This window comes from Orycteropus afer, unplaced genomic scaffold (assembly GCF_000298275.1).
Source record: "Orycteropus afer afer isolate SDZICR_OR568_19922 unplaced genomic scaffold, OryAfe1.0 scaffold00173, whole genome shotgun sequence".
Lineage (NCBI taxonomy): Eukaryota > Metazoa > Chordata > Mammalia > Tubulidentata > Orycteropodidae > Orycteropus > Orycteropus afer.
In genome coordinates, this window is record NW_006921760.1 from 2556318 (window position 1) to 2571866 (window position 15549).

The following is a 15549-nucleotide window of genomic DNA, read 5'->3' on the forward strand; positions in this document are numbered from 1 at the left end:
CAAAACCAAGGCTCAGAGAGCTTAAGCAAATCACCTACTGTGGTGGTTAAGGTTTTGTGTCAACTTGGTTAAGCCATGATTCTCAGTGGTTTGGCAGTTATGTAATGATGTGACATAATATCCCATTTTGTGTTATAATGTAGTGTCCTCTGTGAAGTGATCTGATATGATCAGCTGATCAGTTATAAATGGAGTTTCTTCAGGGATGTGGCCTGAATCTAATATACATGGCCCTCTGGCAAAACTCACTAGCTTTTTTGTTTTCTTTGGATCCTGAATCAAGCGTGTTAGCATCTGACCTCCAGTTCTTGGGACTTGAGGTAGCAGCCTGTAATACTGCCTATCATTCTTGGGATTCATCAGCCTCTGTATCCTGTGAGCCAGTAGTTTGCCATCTTACATGCCAGCCTTGGCTTTGTCAGCCTCTGCAGTCCATGAGGCCAGCAGCCTGCTGTCTGACCTGCCTATCTTGGGTTCATCAGCCCAAGCAGCTATGTGAGTCAGGAGAACCCTATATCCTGACATCTAAGCTCTGGTAGCATAGTGGCTAAGACACTTGCCTGCTAACCAGATGGCTGGCGGTTCAAACCCACCAGCCACTCCTCGGAAGGAAGGTTGGGCAATCCTACTTCCGTAGTGATAACTGCCTCGGAAACCCAAGGAGGGGTCGCTATGAGTCGGGGCCGACTCGACGGCACGTAACAACAACAACAACAACAACAACAACAACCCATGGATTTGGAATTTGCTAACCTCTGCAACCATGTGAGCCATTTCCTTGAAATAACTCTCTCTGTCTCTCTCTCCCCCTCCCCCTCTCGCCCCCCTTCCTCTCCCTCTCTCTCTCTCTCTCTCTCTACCCCTCGATATATATATAGAGAGAGAGAAAGGGTGAGGGAGAAAGAGAGAATCTAGATAGAGATAGGGATAGAGATAGAGATAGAGATGGACATGGGCTTCACAAGTTTTGTTTCTCTAGCAAACCCAGCTTAAGATAACAGCATTAGATAACTAAGACAGAATTTCATACTGGTAGAATGAAGTGCTATTCTAACAGATGCCTAAAATGTAGAAGTAGTTTTGGAATTGGATAGAAGCTGGAAGAGTTTTAAGGTGCCTAATAGTAAGTGCTTCAGACACCTACAGTCCCATTGAAAGTGGCAGAGCTGGTGTCTTAACTGAGCCCTCTTGTCTCCAAGGCCTTTGGCCATTTCTGCTATGGGACCTTACCTGTGGCGGGGCAGTTTCTCAAGCATACCATTACATAGTTGTTGTTGGTTGTTAAGTGCCAGTTGATTCTGACTGACTCATAGCGGGACGGCGACCCTGTGCACAACAAAATGATATAAAGCCTCCTCCTGTGCCTCCTGTGCACTCAGTGTTTGCTATGTTTGAACCCATTGTGTGTGTGTGTCTGTTTACCATCCCCAACCATAACATACTCTCCTCCTCTCCTGTCCCTGACTACGCCCTCCCTGGGCCCTTCTTATCTATGCAGCTTTCCCTCCATGTGAATGCTGCCCCTCTGGTGTCTCATGGCTGATTGCTCTAAGGAGTGCATCTCCCTACAGTAGGTGGGTGCATCCCCCTGGGGTAGGGGTTCTGCATGTAGGTCTTTCTGCTGTTGGGCTGAGAGCCAATCGATGGGGGTGAATCCATTTCTAGGCCCGAAGGTTAACCCAGGGCCATAGTCTTAGGGGTGCCAACAAACTCTATCCGACCAGTAATTCAGGTAATTTTTGTGGTTTTGAGTTTTTTTCCACATTTTTCTTCCCACTCTATTCAAGATCTCTAGTTTTGATCACTTTCCAAGTGGTTGGCATTGATAACCAGGCACCATCTAGTTCTTCTGGTTTCGGGGTCATGAAGGCTAAGGTCCTCATGGTCCATCTTATCCTTGGACTGTTTCCTTTGATTTTCTTCACTCTTCTTTGATTCAGCTGGGAAGAGACTAATAGTTGCATCTTAGATGGCCACTCAAAAGCTTTTAAAACCCCAGTTGCTACTCACCAAAATAGATTGTAGAACAAGATTTTTGTGTACTATGTTCTACCAATTGAGCATGATGTCCCCCAAGACTACAGTCCCAAGTCAGCAGGCCTTGTGATTCTCTCTCTTAAAGTTATTTGGTTGTCTCTGAGAGGTTACTCCAACTCTGCCTTCTGTTGCTTCTGTAATGTGTATAGCTAATTTATAGCACAAGTGCATATGTAAGATTATCTTCAGCCAAATCTATTCTTGGTCTGGGGTATATTCCTGTTCACCAAACCCCACCTGATCTTCTCACCTGTCTATGCATTTATCTGTAGCCTGGTGTTTGGTGTTAGTGGTAATGTAGTATTGTACATATACTAGTATTTGCCTCTGTCGTCTGTATCTTATGTGCATGTTTCAGTGTCCTTCCTTTCTCCAGTGTCATCATGCTGGTCACAGACTCCTTCCATACTATCCCTCCCCTCACCCAAATCTACATGTGAACCCCAACTAGTCTGAGATTTTCCCTCTCCTCCCCTCTTATCCTCAGTAACCAACAAAGTGAGTTTCCTTCCCTAAGTAAACCTTTCCTTGACTTTTTACCATAATGGGCTTATGCATCGTTGCAGCCACTGTGTTAATCCATCTTGTTGAGAGTCTTCCCCTTTTCCATTGACCCTCTACTTTACCAAGCATGATGTCCTCCTCCAGGGACCAGTTCCTCCTGATAATATGTCCCAAATATGAGATAAAGTCTCCCCTTCCTCTCTTCTAAGGAACATTCTGGAAATTTGTTCATTCTTCTGGCAGCCCATGATATTTGCCAACATGATAATTTAAAGCCATCAGTTCTTCTTCGATCTTCCTTTTTTGTTGTCCAGCTATCATATGCAGATGAGGTGAGTGAAAGTACCCTGACTTGGGTCAGGCTCACCTTAGTCCTCTAAGTGACACCTTTGCTTTTGAACACTTCAAAGAAATCTTTTGCCACCAATTTGCCCAATGAATGTCATTTGATTTCTTAACTGCTGCTTCCATGAATGTTGATTATAGATCCCAATAAAATGAAATCCTTCATAACAAAGTAAAATGAAATCCATAGCCTGTTTTCTAGAAAACATTGATACTGGATGTACATGTGTCATCTCTGACAACTGCAAACAATTTAATGAATTTTACACCATCATTTCCAGTCTGTCTTGATGGTCCATCTTTGTCTAAGTAGAACAAGTTAGGGGGCTTTTTCAGGTTCCCCAAGGATGAAAATTGGAAGGGACAGGGATATACCAGATAATCAGAATCACTCAATTTACCTATCTAGTTGTATAGATGTTCAAAATAGGATATGCTGATTCTTGTCCATTTTTCTGTGAAAATTTATAGAATCACATTACTTACTAAGTAAGGAAGTTACTAAGTCATCCCAGCCAGTTCTGCCCAGGTATGTACCCAACCTGCAAAAAGCAGAGATTGGCTAGTTGTTTCAACTATCTTAAAGAAGTACAAGAAACTTGGAATTTTTTCCATCTTATTATCAAGGGGGAGGGGAAAATATTGGCTCATAAAGTTGTTTTTAATAAATCCAGAGGCGTATACATGGAAAGATTGTCTTTAATGAGCTTGGTAGAAGGGAGATTTGGCAGTCTTTTAGAGTCACCTTTATTTTACCCATTTTATTGACATGAAAGCTATGAGTCAGAGTCATCTTTGTTCTTTGAATATGAGCTCATGCACCTTCCAGGTTGTGGTACATTTTACTTTAAGTTGCCAGCAGGCATCTACAAACCAGAAACCATTGTGTCTCCACACTTAGAATTTATGAATGGGAATGTACCATAATATGGGGAATTTCTGGATGCAACTCCCAGATAATGAGAATACAATTCTGCTATCCCACCCCAAGGTGAACCCTCTGTTTACTCCATGTTCATCTCCGCAAGTTCCTCTGCTCGTATATTTGCTCTTTGATGTCTTTGTTCATTCTATTTACCTCATCTCTCCAAATGCTAGCCACACTGCAAGACCCAGTGGAAATTCCCTTTTTCTGAAGGCTCATTACTGGTGTTTCTTACCTTCATTACTGGTGGTTCAGTGCTTGGCTGTCCTTACGCTTGCTTTTATCTTTGTCTCAGAAACTAGTCCAGTTATGGACCTCATCTCACATGATCAGTTATGTCTGATTAGAAAAAGATTATGAGACCACTTACAGAGTCAGTGGAAAGGAATGTGGTGATGATGAGAGCATGGGCATGGCAAGGAGAAATGGAACATTTGGCCTATATGTCACCCTCCCAAAGCTATCTCATAGGTGCCTACAGTACAGGAATCTTGTTCTTCGAATTTTTGTATCTTTTGCATGCCTAGTATGGTTCTAACCTCATAATAGGGCCTTAAACCATATCTTTTAATTAATGCCCCAAAAGGTACCATCAGGAATAAGATCTAAATAAGTCTAGAAAGCAGTATCTTATTTTTGCCAAGGGACAGCATTTCCTTTAAAAGTAAAGTGCCTATGACTTTTCTCCACAAGCCTTGGCCAAATATTGAGATAATGTGAAATTCCACACCCAGTACACTTAAAACTAGATTTTGTTTGTGATATGTCTGGGTCCATTGGAATTTTTATTATGTATGTATTTAATCCATGAGAGCAGCTTTCCAGCCAGTGCTACCTGATGCCTAATTTGGGTTTAAATGATATACTTAATGGCAAAAGAAAAACTTTAAAAATATATATCTGGCTGATGTCAGAATAAAATGGAAATATTGAAAAGAACCACAGCTAATGAAAGAAGTCTGTACCATAAAAATAGTCATATTTGCTTTAAAAACCTGGGCCTCTTTCTTGTATTTCCAGTCTGAACTATTTTGGTGGTGTCAGCATCTAAATTCTGATTTCTGTCCAGTTTCAGTGAACTCCAGTAACATCTGAGGTTAATTCTCATTTCAGAAAAAGTTGGGGGGGGGGGACTATAGTTATCGCACTTATTTCTGAGGTTAATTGGAATTTCAACTTCAACAGTTTCCTGAATCTTAGAGCAAAATATTATATGTTTGAAAGATAAAAGAAAAAAATTGCAAGAGCCTGAAAGTTAGGGTTTACACATAGGTTTCCCTGGATCAGAAGTTCTTTGGGCAATGGAAGGAATAGCAGCTGCTGGAGCCCAGTTTCTTCTGTTATGCTTCAGCTTCCAGCCAACAACCCTGCATTTGCCTATGAAGGACAGATAAGACGACCAGAGAAGCTGCCTGCTTTGGGCCACATTTCCTTAAGAAAATGGGAAGAACAATGGGCTTGGAATTCGAAGACCTGCATTCAGCTTCCTCCCAGATATTTGACCTTAAGCATTTGACTTTTCCACTTAAAATTTTTATTTCCTCTCTGAAAAAAAAGGAAATATATATAGATATAGATATATCTAGATTTTTTTTTTTTTTTTTTTTTTTTTGAGGAGCTCTGGTAGCATAGTGCCTAAGGCATTTGACTGCTGACCAGAAGGCTGGCAGTTCAAACCCACCAGCCACTCCTCAGAAGGAAGATTGGACAATCTACTTATGTAGAGATACTGCCTCCAAAACCCAAGGAGGGGTTGCTATGAGTCAGGTCCAACTCAACGGCACATAACAACAACAACATTTTTTTTTTTTTTTTTTTTTTCACCCTACAGAGTCACAATGATGGTCAGTTTTGAAAATGGAAGTGAAGGCACTTGATGGACTGTAAACTAGTAAAAGCCAGTTGCAGTTGAGTCCCCTCCAACTCATGGTGACCCCATGTGTGTCAGAGGAAAACTGTGCTCTGTAGGTTTTCAATAGCCGATTTTTCAGAAGTAGATCACCAGGCTTTTCTTCCAAGGTGCCTCTGAGTGGACTCAAACCTTCAACCTTTCAGTTAGCAGCCAAGTGCATTAACCCTTTGCACCACTCAGAAACACAATGGACTGTAGCAGAGTCAAATTAAACTGTTGCCATCCAGTGTCACTCAGCTCCAATTGTTTACCCCACCCCCACCCCCACAAGAACGTTGCCTTAGAACAGAGATCATGAATGCCTTTCTTCAGTGGTTATCAACTTCATTTCTGCCAAAAGCACTTGAAGGGTACAACAACTCCTGTCTGTAAAAGTGGTTTCTTATATCTGGCTGGTGGGGAAAGAGATATTATTTGAAAGACACACACACACACACTGCTGAGAACCATAGCCTTAATTTGAAAAAATGGATGGTGAATCAATTTTAGGATCAGTAAAAAAGATACTGGTTTTTAAATCGGGAAAGGGTCTTTGAGTATCCCCAGAGTCATACTCAGAAGGGGTCTACGTTTAGGCTACCCTGTCGGAGGCCATTCAGCACTCTACTGGCTTGTTGTTGTTGTTGTTGTTATGTGCCGTCGAGTCGGCCCCGACTCATAGCGACCCCTCCTTGGGTTTCCGAGGCAGTATCACTACGGAAGTAGGATTGCCCAACCTTGATGGGGGCCTTATTCAGAACACGCTGTCACCCAAGGCAGGTTACCAAGCAACTTCTAGACATCGTTTGCAGAAAAAACTGCCATGTAGATGACACATCCACTCCTCTCTCTGTAAACCTTGTCTGGAGATTATCATGTTCTGCCAATGTCAGCATATCCATTCCTAAAAATATCTAATAACTATTGGAAGACATCCATTCTTTTCCCAAATCTTGATTGTGAATTTCATGGAGTGAGCGTTGTGGTAGGAAATGCCAATACAGTGCAGAGCAAGGGAGAAACAATTCCAGCCTCAGAGCATCCGCATTCCTGGGCACTTAGAGCCACTGCACACAGGCAAGCCCTGGAAGGAAAGAGACCTCCTCTCCACTAGATATGAGTGACTGCACAATTGAAAAGAGCACTGAATTCTGTATCCTCACAGAATCTCAGTCCCTTCTCTCTCACTCACTCACCATGTGATCATTCTCCTCCTTTGTTCTCTAATCTGTGAAATGAGAACCTGAAATGATTCTCTCAGGGCCCTTGCCTTTAAATTAACGTAATTCTTGACCTTGGGAAGATCTGCTGCCTCTGTTTCCACATTAAAGAATAAATAAATAAATAACACTGCCATCAAGTCAATTCTGACTAATAGCAACCCTATAGGTCAGTCCCATAGGATTTCCAAGGCTTCCATCTTTACAGAAGAAAATTGCCACATCTTTCTCCTGTGGAGTGGCTGGAGAGTTTGAACTGCTGACCTTTCAGTTAACAGCTGAGAACTTGACCATGGAACCACCAGGGCTTCTTCTGTTTGTCAAAGGGAGATGGTAATATTTGCCCTGCTGGCACCACTAGCTGTTTCTGAAGTTGAATTTAGATAATATGTGAATGAGTTTTAACAACATAAAGTGCTTATGTAAACATATGTTACTGGTAAGATCATGATTAGGATGAGATCATTAACACAGGACAAATGAGGACAGTCTTGCCATTTCTGCTTGGGGACCCAGGATGTTTACTCTAACACTTAGGCTGAAACATGGAGATACCTGTCTTTGTACAGGTGGCTGATACAGCCTGCAATTATTAAGAACTCTTATTTCTGGAGAACTTCCCCCACCAAAGTGCTTGGAGCACAGTACATATATAGTAATAGAACTGAGATAAGTCTTAGTTGCCTAATGAGGAAATAACCTCCTGTCACCGTTTACGTGTGTGCCCTAGAAGCTAGGCTCAAACCAATTCCTCATCTCTGAAGAATGCTTGAGCCTTTTCTTTTTGCTCCTCCTTGGAGCTTTTGCTGCTTTTGGAAAGTGACCTACAGTTTTTCTTATTTCTCCGAAGTTTGATAGTCCAGAGTCTTCGTTCCCTGCAGGTCATTAAATACTATCACCAGCGCCCAGAATACCTTTGCCATATTTCTGTCGAGGGCTGTAATACAAAATCACCCTGAGGGCATCTGTGATGATAATTCTGTCCTTGATTCTATCTCAAACTCAAGTTTGTCCCTGCCCTTGTAGCATGGAATGGGCAGAGTGGCTGATTGGAGATAAGCTTCATGCACTTTTAGTGACTGTGCACCTCTTTGTGTTGCTTGGCTATGAAATGACGCTGAGGGAATGATTTGTGTTTGCCGTTGCACCATAACAACTAGACTCAAGAATATGTTTTAACTAAGACTGTAGACTTTAACTAAGACCGTAAAGGTGCTATCATTTATGCAGGCGTTTGTTTTTAGAATTCCTTGTTCAGCTAAAGAAAATATTATGGCTACTGATTTTGTTTATCTATGCGCTGGCAACAGAATAAAGCCAACAAACATTTATTGCTTCCATCCCCAAAAAGGCAAAATGCCCTAGTGCGTATGCCAGTGGAGAGAAAGGGCAAAGGTCAACTCTGACTGTCAGTAGTAGTCTTTGGAAGGTAGTCATTTGCAGACAAGAGATTTACCAACCTAAGTCATGTGTGTCCATGGGTTTGTGTGTGTGTTGTCTGTGCTCAAGAGTTCAACTGCCCCTTTGGTTAAGTGAATCTCACATGGCCACGTTACTCATCTCCTATCAGGTACCCCAAAAAGAAACATGGAAATCTCAGACACATGCGGAGCAAGCATGGGTTGCGTGGAAATCTGCAATGATGCAGCACATCTGCATGTCCAGATTACAGCTCTAAGACAGACTTCTTTCTTATTCCTTCTTACACGTGTAAAGCACCTATAACATACCTCACCATGTGTAAACAAGGAAATGGGGAACAAATGAACTATTTCAGTTCTGTATCTGACAGCTCTGGTCCTGGTCCTTTTGAAGCAAAATTCAAATTGTGGACCAGAAATGGGCAATTAAATTTAAAAAGGTACTGTGTTTGCATCATTTCTCGTGTAACCATTGTTTAGTAATGTTAATCATAAACATGTTTGAGACCATGGTAATATCTGATTGTTGCATAATACTAACAAGCACAGGGCACACCCCAACTTGACCTAGATTTCCATTCCATTTACAAGCATGAGAAGGTCTTAGGGTATTTTTCTTTTCATGTGTGTTCAGTTAGTAATAAAAGACTAATCCCCCTTCAGTGGAAGGTCTTAAAAATAATAAAAAAAAAAATAACAACAGCTGATTGTAATTTCAGAAAAGCATTTGTATGCTTTCCATTCCAATAAGGAGAATTAACAGGGGCGAGCATTTTTTTAGCTTTTTGACCACTTGGAATTCATCTTCATTTTTGCATTGGAGGCTGAAGCTGACCCAGATCCAGATGTTCAGTTAGTTTTTGTTCAATTTCAACTCTTTGGGGAAAATTACACAGAATTGAGTAATTTTTTCTTAAATACCCAGATTATGTAAATGCCCATTTCATTTTAATAACACTGCAAGGGACACCCACTGGGAGAGCATGCTAATATTTTTGTCTCTAAGTTGTGTGGTTGCATTCTGGGGCAAGCCTTGCAAAAAGGAAAATTTGGGGCTTTTTATAACCCAGCACATGACGACATGTTATGAGCCACTTTGCAAATCTATATAGCTGCATGTAATGAAAACACTTCAGGCACTGGCCTTCATTTCACTCTATACTGCCACGTTGCTCTCTTTGATCATGCATGAAGCTTCAGAATAGAAACTTGCCCAATTTGGTTTGGCATTTGTCACCACTGTACTTTAAATTATAATGATCCAAATTCTAACCCTTTCCCATATGACTTGAGAGCGGGCTGACTCCCAGCTACGTTACTTCCAACCTGATTTTGAGCTGACGTGGTCTCCTAAGGCTACCGTAACAAAATGCCCCAAACTGGATGGTTTATAAGAACAGATATTTATTGTCTCACAGTTGTGGAGGCTACAAGTCCAAATCAGAGTATTGGCTGTGTTGACTCCATCTGAGAGAGAAACGGTTCCACTCTTCTCTCCCAGCTTTTGGTGGCTCCTGGCCATCCTTGACATTCTTTGGCTTGCAGCTGCTTCTGCCTCAATTGTCACATGGCCATCCTTTCTCTGTCTCTGTGTCTCTTCTCCTCTTTGACAAAGACACCAGTTACATTGGTTTAGAACCTTTCCTAATCCAGCATGACTTCATGTTAACTGGTAACATTATCAAAGACCGTATGTTCAATTAAGGTCACTTTCACAGTACAGGGATTGGTTGTTTAACATATATGGTTGGAGGGACAAAATTCAATTCCTTACAACTATGTTTCATTCATGAGGGTTTAAGAGCTGCAGACAGCCAATGCCCAATGAAAACTGCCCTGTGTGCAGTCTTCATGGTGTGTTCTCTAGGCTGTCCAGGTGGTGGCGCTCTCTTGGATTCACTTCAGACATTCACATTCAGCTGGCGAAAGGCATGCATGTGGAAGACAAGGAAAGAAAGGCTTTTGCTCAAACCTTTTCCTGTGGTAAGTTCCACAGTGATAAAATAAGAGTAGCATGTCTCTGATATTCTTGGGTCATCCTTGAGACCTGGCAAGGTGGCCTTCAAGAACATTTTAGACTTATCCTGTGGGGCTACATGGGCTCTTACATAAACAGATACGTGTATTTCATGAGATTTAGTATGTGAAGCAACATCATAAAGGCTTAATTACTCTCAAAGGTTTAAAGAGTATTAAATAAAGAGACATTTGGTCAAAAATAAAAATGACAAAAATAAAAAATTGCTTGACACAAGGACTTGAACAAAGGTTTGCTTTGAAAGCATTTGTTTGTGTTATCACTGTTTATGTTTTCCCACAATCTGGACTCTTCCTGGAGTCGATAAATACCATGTTTGCTAACAGAACAAGTGCAATTAGCAGAGTTCTAACCAGTGCTGGATAAATAGCTGCCTTGTTTGCTATGGGAATGCCAGGGAAAGACTAACCAGGATTGTTCTTACCAGCTTTGAAAGAAATCCTCAAGAGCTCTCTATCTGGGAAAGGAAGCATGTTTCAGGAGAAAAGGCACGGCCTTTGGAATTAGACAGGCAAGAGTTTAAATCCCAGTTCCGTAATTTAGCAACTTAGAAATGTGGCCTTGAGTTCCTCGTCTATAAAATGAGGATAATATTTCTCTTCTGGATTAAATAAGGTGAATATATGAAAACAATACTATATACAGAGTAGAAGACGAATATCCTACTATGATCTCTTTTTTTTCCTTGATCCCTAATTAATATCATCTGAGAGTGAAGTGCTGCTTTTTTTTCTCCCTTCAGGAGACATACAAATCAAAGTTACCGTTTTTTCCTCTTGTCTCAGGCCTGCATAAACCTGTCAAAATCACATAAGGAAATCATTGCATCAAAACCAGAGTATGATCTTCCATCTCTAGCAAAATGAATGACCAGATGTTTAAAGAAAACCCTTCCAGTTTGCATTTAAATATGCTTGATCATGATAGGTAGCTAAGTAGGTAGATGGAGGTATAAAGGACTACAGTCCAGAAAGAAATGTCCAGAAAGCTCTGTTTCACAGAGATAAGTAAACACCAGAACTGGCCTCTTGCCCAATCCCTGGTGGTCTCCCAAAAAAAAAAAAAAAAAACAAGCTCACTTCTGTAGCATCAGCTTTGACTCATAGCAACCCCCATTGGATTTCTAAGGCTGTAAATCTTTACAGAAGTAGACTGTCTCATCTTTCTTCTGCAGAGTAGCTGGTGGGTTTGAGCCACCAATCTTTTGGTTAGCAGCCAAATGCCTTAACCACTACACCACCAGAGTGCCTTTTGGTGGTCTAGAGCCTAGGTTTTAAAGCCATGCACAGTATGAAGAAAGGTGGAATGGACAGAAGTCAAGGCCTTGGTTCTGAGCAGAATGCGAGGTTGAATCAGATAGCCTTCAGAAAAAGCTAAAAGCCAGGACCCCAAAGGGTGGTCACATTCTTGGGAGGTGAATTAGGAAAAAACCCACACCACAGGTTTTTCATGACTCTAGGTGGTAGAAAGTGTGTATAATCTAGAATTGCTATGCTTATAGAAGAAAAAATAGAGAAAAAGAAAAATAATCCTTCAGAAACCCTCAAGAAGTCAAGAAGGGAAAAGGGTAATAAAATGTAGAATAATACTATAAAATAAAATATTAGAAATAAATCTAGGCACTTCAGTAATAAAAATCTTTGAAACAGTATTACCTCCTCCCATTAAAAGGTAATGATTGCCAAACTCAATTTACCTCTCTCTTGTTAGGTCAAATAGATTGTATGTATAATGCTACCCTGGCCAAATTCATTTTACATATATGTATGTGTTTGTGAGTGTGTATACATATGCATATATATACATACATATATACACACTCATACACACACACACACATATGTTATTGCTCTTAGGTGCCATTGATTTGGTTCCAACTCATAGAGACTCTGTATACAACAGAATGAGACTTTGACTGGTCCTGCCCCATCCTCATCCTGGTGCTGTGTTTGAGCCCATTTTTGCAGCTACTATGTGAATCCATCTCACTGAGGGTCTTCCTCTTTTTCACTGACCTTCTGTACCAAGCATAAAGTCCTTCTCCAGGGTTTGGTCCTCTTGGCAACATGTCCAAAGTATATGAGATGAAGTCTTGTTATCCTCACTTCTAAGGAACATTCTGGCTGTACTTCCAAGACAGATTTGATTGTTCTTCTGGAAGTTGGTGGTGGTCTTCTCCAACAGTATAATTCAAATGTATCAATTCTTCTTTGGTCTTCCTTATTCATTCTTCAGCTACCACATGCATATGAGGTTATTGAAAATATCGTGACTTGGGTCAGGTGCACTTTAGTCCTCAAAGTGATATCTTTGCTTCTTTAAAGAGGTCTTTTGCAGTAGATTTGCTCAATGGAATATATCATTTGATTTCATGACTACTGCTTCCATGGGCATTGTCAATAATTTCAGTGATGACAAGTGCCATGAAGATAATAAAAACAGGTAAGAAGACAGCATGTCACCAAGATGAAAGGGTAAGGAAGTTGTGAGTAGGTGTCTATTTTAGATGCTAATTAAAAAATAGAAAATCTGAATGGTCCTATAAGCATGAGATAATTAAATTTATTATTCTTTTCCACTAGAAAATGGTAGACCAGAAGGTTTTACATGTAAGTTCTGCCAGATATCCAATTCCTAAATACACAAATTCTTTAGACAATAATAAAAAGGGAATAAGTCCAAATGTTTTCTACAAGGTCAATAGTAACTTCAGATCCAAAATTTGATACAAGCAGTTTAAGAAAAGAAAATTACCCACACAACTCAAATCTCTAGAACATTGACAAACAGAGCAATAGTAAATCAAATTAAACAATGTATTAAAAATTATATACCATAAATTTGCATTTATCCCAGGAAACAAGGTTACTTTATTAATTAAAAATTAGTTAATGCAATTGTATCAATAGATTAAAGAAGAAAGCCATATGTCATCTCAATAAATACAAAAATGAAATCATTTAATGAAATTCCACAATCATTCATGGTAAGAATTCTTAGGAAACTAGGACTAGCAAGGGACTTCCTTAATCTGATAAAATATATCCTCAGAAAACTGGTGGCAAACATTACACTCAATGATGAAATATTTACAACATCCCCTTTGAAAATCAGGAAAAAAACAGGATGCTCATAATCACCACTTCTATTCATCATAATTTTAGAGGTTGTAACCTGGAGGAACATGAGCTAGAGAATGATTAGTATTCCAGGGGACATGTACAAGAATGTTCATAGCAACTTTGATTGTAATAGCAGAAAGCTGGAGATTACCCTTTGACTTAGAATGGATAAGTCAATTGTGGTATCTTCATATAATCGCCTTCTAGGCAGCACTGAAAAGAAGTGACCATATCTGTGTGTGTCAACATGGGTGAATATTGTGGAGCAAAAATAAATAAATAAATAAAACACATCATAGAGGATTATGTATGGTTATAATTAACCCAAAATTCAGAATCCTGGTTACCTCTGAGGGGAGCATCAGGGATGGGACCAGAAAAGGCCTCAGGTACAATGGGCACCAACATAGTTTTCTATACCTTAAGCTGGTATTAGATATGCAGGTATTTATTAGTATCAGACTCTTATATTTTTCATTATCTATGTGATATTTCACAACGTTTAAGACAAAACAAGAAAAGCATAAATGTGGATGGAATACACATTCTTCCTTAATATACGGCCCTGTTTCTCCACTAAAGGCATCAGTTCTAGAAAATTGCTAAAGTCATGTGCCAGAAACCTTACAGAGAAATCAGTTAACTGTTGTTGTCCTTTTCTGCTTATCTGGTCCATGACCGGATTCTCCCATTCCCCTTCACATTCTCCTGTATTCACACTTCGACTTCTTACAACCATAGGTCTCCCTCAGTGCAGCACTCCTAGCTACATCTCTCACTCTGTCATTTGCAAAGTACTTAACTTTCCTGAGCCGCTTCCTCACCCGTAAAGCATAAAATGTAATGCCTGCCCTGTACCATGAAGGTGAGGATTAAACAAAATGTTTTAGCTTCCAGAAATTTTGTGAACACTGAATAAGCGTTAGCTATTTTTGACTGTTGTTATGAAATGAAAAAGCTTATAGAGAGTGCCCCGCACAATGTCTAGCACAAAGGAGATGTTGAACAAGTCAAAGCCTAGGCCTTGTTCTTTTCCTTTTTATTGTGACCTCAGGAGACAATTGTCCCTACTTCTAGGACTATAAACATTTCTGTGATGCTCAAGGGTAGGTTTCTTGAGGCAGGTTATCCAGCTTTCTGTCTGTGTATCTGCTTTGCCTATCAGAGTGCCTGGGAAATTGTTGGGCAGTCTTAAATGTCTACTGGATTTGATTAAACTGCCTAATCTCTTTAAGGTAAGGTATTAACAACCCATTTGACTGGTCATCAGCTAGTATGTAAAAGCTCACAGGGCCATCCTGGAGGGCTTCACTCTCCTGGTTTCCTTAATGCTAAGCTGCCCCTTCCTTATCACCCAAGCTGATCAGTTGACTAATTACTTTGTTCAGTCTGTCATTACTGATCCTTCCCCTTAAATAAAATTCAGTGAGATAATTTATATAAAAGCTGCTGTTGAGAGATGAATATAAGAGTTCTACTCCCTGTCCACAGAGACTCCTTTCATTCAAGCAGTTCCCAAAATTCCACAATGAATTATGGTTTCCAGGCCAATAAGATAACGTCCCTGGTGTCAATTTGCAACCCTGTGGTCCTTCTGACCCAATGGTTACATTTAACTAGTGCAATTACTGCTTGGCCTGTTTGTGTTATAAGTATTTTATTTATCTCTTCATTATGCTTGTTTACTCTCTGTTAATTTGCTATATGGTTTCCTATCTTGTGCTTCTCTCTGCATACTTCATGATATGCATCTCCACTGTTGTCTTTTGGATTGTAAGACCAAGACCAAGACCAAGACCAAGTGCATCATCTAGAAAATGGTCAAGGAAAGCCAAACTCACTGCCTTTTTTTTTTTTTTTTTTTTGGACAAAGTAGAACTGCCCCATTGGTTTCCAAGGCTATAAAATAAATCTTTCCAGAAGCAGACTGCCTCATCTTTCTTCTTCAGAGCAGTTGGTGGGTTTAAACCAATAGCCTTTTGGTTAGCAGCTGAATGCTTTAACCACGGCTCCACCAGAGCTTCTTCAAGCTTCCCACAATACTAA